General features: G+C 47.2%; 1 long non-coding RNA gene across 2 annotated transcripts; it reads right to left on the bottom strand.

Moving 5' to 3' along the window:
• Window positions 1-2,720: 2,720 nt before the first annotated feature.
• LOC102132969 (uncharacterized) lies at window positions 2,721-6,612 on the bottom strand. 2 transcript variants are annotated; one of them, XR_012425319.1, is made up of 3 exons: window positions 6,509-6,612; window positions 4,192-4,286; window positions 2,721-3,096 (listed from the first exon to the last, which is right to left on the bottom strand). It is a non-coding gene; the product is annotated as an uncharacterized lncRNA (long non-coding RNA). The 2 variants fall into 2 exon arrangements; XR_001485887.4 differs by having other exon boundaries at window positions 3,004-3,137.
• Between the last annotated feature and the right edge of the window lie 389 nt (window positions 6,613-7,001).

The following is a 7,001-nucleotide window of genomic DNA, read 5'->3' as shown; positions in this document are numbered from 1 at the left end:
CAGGCTCCCTGCATCTGCCTCTGTTGAGCAGTATTGTCCAGGCAAGTCTGCTTCCAGTGTGCAGTTTCCCCCATGCTCCTAGAATCAGCCTCAGCACAGCCCCTTAGAGATACAAGGGCCGGAGGCAGGCCTTCCCCATCTTCCCACTGTGCCCTCCTTCAGAATTCTAAATTCTATTCATCCCAATCTTTTCCCTTTGTTCCCCAACCCCTAAGGGATGGTATCTGCTCACTGTAGCTACTACCTCAGTGAGACTCCTGATTTTTTTTTTTTTTTTGAGATGGGAGTCTTGCTCTGTTGCCCAGAGTGGAGTGAAGTGGTGTGATCTCGGCTCACTGCAACCTCCACCTCCTGGGTTCAAGCAATTCTCCCACCTCAGCCTCCCTAGTAGCTGGGATTACAGGCACCTGCCACCACACCTAGCTAACTTTTGCATTTTACTAGAGACAGGGTTTCACCATGTTGGCCAGGCTAGGCTGAAACTCCTGATTTCAAGCAATCCACCCACCTCGGCCTCCCAAAGTGCTGGGATTACAGGCGTGAGCCACCGTGCCCAGCCAATTTTTTTGTTTCTTTTATAGCAGTACTTTCATTTTTCCTTACACAATGACATGTTGCCGGGGCCTGATGTTCTCACATAACGGTAAAAAAACAAAATGTGTTGTCATCTCAAAGAATCGAGAATTGCGTACAAGAAAACCTTACATAAATTAAAAGGATGAATACATTTACAGGTGGAAATGCAAACTGCTTCCAACTCAAGACAAGTAGCAGCTCATGGTGTTCTGGCAGGAAAACATCAGCTAAGAAAGGAAACTGGGTCCTACGGCTTGGACTTTTCTAACCCAGATAGACCGGCAAGATAGAAACAATTGGTTCAGGAGCCCTTACCAGGCTCTACAGAAATCCCAGAATACTCAGCTCTGACACATTAATACACTGCACAGATCGGAGACTGCTGGCCACACAGACTCACCAAGCCACCGACCTGTCTTCCACAAGCCAGTTCTTACCTTGGCCACGAAGTCACCAAGCCACATGTACTAAGGGTTGAAATCAAAGATATGTATAGGGTATTAAACAAATACCAAGGAGAACAGTTAACTTGAATACAAGGTCAAAATCAGCAATAAGTTTTACAATCCAGTGCTGATACTGGATACAAACCTTAAGGACAAATTTCTTTTCGAAGGCTTATTCCAGTTTCGTGAGGCTAGTATGAGGTGTGTGCATTTGCCAGGGACACGTTTTTGTTTTTGTTTTGAGATGGAGTTTCGTTCTGTTGCCCAGGCTGGAGGGCAGTGGCACGATCTTGGCTCACTGCAAGCTCCACCTCTTGGGTTCACACCATTCTTCTGCCTTAGCCTCCCAAGTAGCTGGGACTACAGGCGCCCACCACCACGCCCGGCTAATTTTTTTGTATTTTTAGTAGAGAGGGGGTTTCACCATGCTAGCCAGGATGGTCTTGATCTCCTGACCTTGTGATCCGCCCACCTCAGCCTCCCAAAGTGCAGGGATTACAGGCCTGAGCCACTGCGCCCGGCCTCAGGGGCAAATTTATACTTCAGAATTAACCTATGCAGCAAAAGCTACGCATCGGCTCACAGTCCGTTTAGAAGCATTTGTGGTAGACAATGGAGGGGCCCGACTTGTCTTACTCCTGCTTGCTGATCCACATCTGCTGGAAGGTAGACAGTGAGGCCAGGATGGAACTGCCGATCCAACCGAGTACTTGCGCTTGGGGCGGGGCACAATGATCTTGATCTTCATGGTGCTGGGTGCCAGGGCAGTGATCTTCTGCATCCTGTTGGGATGCCCTGGTATATGGTGGTGCTGCCAGACAGCACGTGTTGGCATACTGGTCTTTGCAGATGTCCACGTCACATTTCATGATGAGTTCAAGGTGGTCTTGTGGATGCTGCAAGATTCCATGCCCAGGAAGGAAGGCTGGAACAGTGCCTCCAGACACTGGAACTGCTCGTTGCCAATGGCGATGACCTGGCCATAGGGCACCTCACAGCTCTTCTCCAGGGAGGAGGAGGATGTGGTGGTGGCCATCTCCTGCTCAAAGGGCAACACAGCTTCTCCTTGTCACGCACGATCTCTTGCTCACCCGTGGTGATGAAGCTGTAGCCGAGCTCGGTGAGGATCTTCGTGAGGTAGTCAGGTCCTGGCCAGCCAGGTCCAGACACAGGATGCCATGGGGGAGGGCATAGCCCTTGTAGATGGGCACCATGTGGGTGACCCCATCTCCAGAGTCCAGGACGTCAGTGGTATGCCCAGAGGTGCAGAGGGACAGCATGGCCTGGATGGCCACATACATGGCCCGGGTGTTAAAGGTCTCAAACATGATCTGAGTCATCTTCTCTCTGTTGGCCTGGGGGTTCAGGGGGGCCTTGGTCAGTAGCACTGGGTGCTCACCAAGTGAGGCCACATGCAGCTCACTGCAGAAGGTGTGGTGCCAGATCTTCTCCATGTCATCTGTATTAGTCTAGTCTTGTGCTGCTGATAAAGACACACCTGAGACTGGACAATTTACAAAAGAGGCTTAATGGACTTACAGTTCCAGGTGGTTGGGGAGGCCTCATAGTCATGGTGGGAGGCAAGTCACGTCTTACATGAATGGCAGCAGGCAAACAGAGAGCTTGTGCAGGGAAACTCCCATTTTAAAAACCATCAGATCGGCCAGGCACAGTGGCTCATGCCTGTAATCCCAGCACTTTGTTTGGGAGGCCAAGGTGGGCAGATCATGAGGTCAGGAGATCGAGACCATCCTGGCTAACATGGTAAAACCCCATCTCTACTAAAAATATGAAAAATTAGCCGGGCGTGGTGGCATGTGCCTGTAGTCCCAGCTACTCGGGAGGCTGAGGCAGAAGAATCGCTTGAATCCGGGAGGCAGAGGTTGCAGTGAGCCGAGATCGCACCACTGCACTCCAGCCTGGGCAACAGAGCAAGACTCCGTCTCAAAAAAAAAACAAAAATCACAAAACAAAAATGAAGTTTTGAGTTTGTAAGTCCTAAGTTTCTGGGTTCCAACCTGAATTAGTACCCACTTTGTAGAAGGTGATGTTATTTGCACCAAAGTCTGAGCAGCTGCAAAGGGGCCAGAGAAAATGACTAGGTAAATCAGGTATCTGTGAATAAGAAAATGTGATGGCTTTTTAAGTAAATTGAATTACTTAACGATAGTGAACAAAGACAAAATCCTATCTGTATCCTTTCCTGACATCAAAGGCTGAAATCAGAGAACTTTAATTGCAAAAACATTTAATAAGTCTGAATCCATAGACTGGCTCTATAGTTGACTGTTAAACTTTCTACACTTGGTATTTAATAGGCACCTAGCAGTAGATTAAAACACAAAAGGCATAGCAGATGAATTCTAATTGGTGGAGAGAGGTTAATTTTTAAAAGCTTACAGAAATTGCTATGGTAAGAAATATTAAATTAATACTAATCGCCTTTATTGGACCACTAATAATTCATACCTCACAACTGACCGGACGCCTTATGTGCAGAGTTGATTGTCTAATTACCTAAAACCTGAATTTAGAAATTGTGCATGGGCTGGGTGCAGTGGCTCACGCCTGTTATCCTAGCACTTTGGGAGGGCAGATTACGAGGTCAGGAGTTCGAGACCAGTCTGACCAACATGGTGAAACCCCCATCTCTACTAAAAATACAAAAATTAGCTGAGCCTGGTGGCATGTGCCTGTAGTCCCAGCTACTTGGGAGGCTGAGGAAGGAGAACTGCTTGAACCCAGGAGGCAGAGGTTGCAGTGACTTGAGATCATGCCACTGCACTCCAGCCTGGCAACAGAGCAAGACTCCATCTCAAAAATATATATATATATAAAAGAAATTGTGGCCGGGCGCGGTGGCTCACGCCTGTAATCCCAGCACTTTGGGAGCCCGAGGCGGGCGAATCACGAGGTCAGGAGATCCAGACCATCCTGGCTAACATAGTGAAACCCCGTCTCTACTAAAAATACAAAAAGAAATTAGCCGGGCGCAGTGGCGGGCGCCTGTAGTCCCAGCTACTCGGGAGGCGGAGGCAGGAGAATGGCTTGAACCCGGGAGGTGGAGCTTGCAGTGAGTGGAGATGGCGCCACTGTACTCCAGCATAGGAGACAGAGCGAGACTCTTGTCGCAAAAAAAAAAAAAAAAAAAATTGTGCATGAATCTCACCTTCTGAGATGTTACTCATTGCTTGCTTCCTTTCAGCAGCTGACCAGACTCCTAAACTGTTCAAAACATCTAAAAACGGAATGTTTTCTCAGTCGCTGGAAGAAACAAAAGCTTAGATCACAATTTTTGTAACAGGGAATCTATTATAGTCACTTTAAAATGATGAGATGTGATTAAAAATATTAAATTGAAATGCTTATAAATGAAATACACCCTTTCTTCCTGAAACGGGAAACTAAGAGTCATTGACATGTGGTTTGACTGAAAGATAAAGCCCAGGTCTATCCTACAGCTACATGAGAGCTCCTGTGGCTAAGGGTACATATAAAAAACTCTAAAAGAAATTTCTGAATGAGATGTGACTTTTTCCCACCACTTGGCTCTATGGTACTGGCAACTGATGGCTTACAAGTGATTGATCAGTTTGGATACTTAGCTGTAATGAAGCCTCTTGGTTTAGCAGTAGTAAGAAGACAGAAAAGCATCAAGAAATCTTAATTCCGACTGAGCCTACTTTAGTGGTGGAAAAAACACGTTCTGGATTGTATGTGTGCCAGGCAGTAACATATCCAGAGCTTCTGGAATCATTTCATACAATTTCCACTATGGGATAGAAGCTTTGAGATTAGCATTGCATTTCATTTGGTTGTGAATGGTTGAACATTATTGATATCTGTGCTTTCTGAACATTACTGCTGAGTTTCGATTCTTTCCCATGAGAATGGGTACATTTTCCTACTTCTAAGACGTCCCTTTTGTTGCATGTCCTTGAAAGTTTATACCCCATGAGAGCCCAATTTAACTAACCTTTAGTACAATTCACTGAGGCAAAGATTTGGCAGTTGTTAATTTTGTTTTTAAGATTTATAGGTTTGTGAAAGTACCTCCAAAAGAGGTAGGTGGCTGAAGCCAGTGGTGTTGGGAAAGATGTTAATGGCCTAAATTGAGCCCAGCTGTGGTGAATGCACATTGCCTTTTACTGAAAATGCAGTGGTTGAATAACCTTACTCCAGTAGCCTATCACCATGGAAATAAGGATAATCTGAGCAAGGTGGTGACCTCCACTAACAAACTGAAAATAAAATAAAATAAAATAAAGTAAAATACAATACAATAAAGTAAAATAAAATAAAATAAAATCACCCTGTAGTAACTTACTACCTCCTCACAAATTAAGTTTGCGCTGTCCAACAGCGGGAGGAATTCACTTGGTAAGAATAATTAAACACATAAAGGCAATGCCTAACCTCGTAACGCCACCTCATATTCCTTAATCTTTACCCGGCTACTATAAGACGGCAGAAAACACAAGCTGCAATTTCGTTATTTTCTCGTGTCCCTTTTTCAACAGAACATGGAATTTTTTTTTTTTTTTTTGACGGAGGCTCGCTCTGTACCGGGCTGGAGTGCGGAGACGCGATCTCGGCTCACTGCAACCTCTGCCTCCCGGGTTCAAGCAATTCTCCTAACTCAGCCACCCGAGCAGCTGTGACTACAAGCGTGCGCCACCACGCCCAGGTAATTTTTTTTGTATTCTTAGCAGAGACGGAGTTTCACCTGTTGGCCAGGACGGTCTCGATTTCTTGACCTCGTGTTGACCTCGTGACCCGCACACCTCGGCCTCCCAAAGTGTTGGGATTACAGGCGTGAGCCACCGCTCCCGGCCAAAACAAGGAAATTTAAAAGGAAAAAAAGTGACCTCTGTGATTTCAAAAACACAACCACCCATTTTTCTACTGTATTCCTGGTAAGCACACTCTGGAGACCTTGTGGCAACCACAGCCTCTGCCGCGGTGGAAGGCTCCCAGGCGGCCGCATCCCAGGGGACAGCGCGCGCAGGCGGGTCAGGCTCCGATTCCCATCTCCCTCCGGTCTTCGCTGGAACGACCCACACTACATCACGAACTAATGTCTTTCCAATTAACTTCTAAGTAGATAAATTTAGTAATAGGCGCTCAAGTTTTAAAAAATATTATTCAGGCCGGGCGTGGTGGCTTAAGCCTGCAATCCCAGCACTTTGGGAGGCCGAGGCGGGTGGATCACCTGAGGTGAGGGGTTCAAGACCAGCCTGGCCAACAGGGTGAAACCTCGTCTCTGCAAAAAATACAAAAAAATTAGCCGGGCATGGTGGCGGACGCCTGTAACGCCAGCTACTCGGGAGGCTGAAGCAGGAGAATCGCTTGAACCCGGGAGGCGGAGGTTGCAGTGAGGCGAGGTCGCCCCGCTGCACTCCAGCCTAGGCAACAAGAGCGAAACTCCGTCTCAAAAGAAGAATATTATTCAATAACTGATTTTCACATTTTTAAGAAAGACGTACTGAGGGAGGAAGACCGAATACCAAACATGCGCGCGCACACCGATCCCGAGTTCCGCAACCAACCTCCCCCGGGCGCCGCGCCTTCCCCGCATCACGTGACGGCTGTCGCCCGCACCTTCCATACTCTCAATATAGGGAGAGGCCGGGTTCCATCAGCAATGTAATAAAAACCATTGGTGAAGCAAAAAAAAAAAAAAAGGCCTGACAACCCCTTATAACGTTTTTTCTTTATTTTTCTCTTTTATGTGGACAGGGAGCCTTACGTTGATTATATTTACCCTCAAATCTCTTTTCGAAATGCTTTTTAAGTTTCAGCATACTCCCGCGCTTAAGGAAATGGTTTCCCCCAGCATCCCCAGCCGGTGCGGTCTGAACCATTGGGAACTTCCCCGAGGGGGGCACCGGAATAGGGGCGGCGGAAAAGGGTAGTTGTCGGGCAGCGGCCCCTGCTTCCCCGTCAGACCTCGGAGTTGCGGTACTCGGACTGTGTTCC

This window comes from Macaca fascicularis, chromosome 16 (genome assembly GCF_037993035.2).
Source record: "Macaca fascicularis isolate 582-1 chromosome 16, T2T-MFA8v1.1".
NCBI lineage: Eukaryota > Metazoa > Chordata > Mammalia > Primates > Cercopithecidae > Macaca > Macaca fascicularis.
The sequence above is the reverse complement of the archived record's forward strand: the minus strand, read 5'-3'. Positions and strand labels throughout refer to the sequence as shown.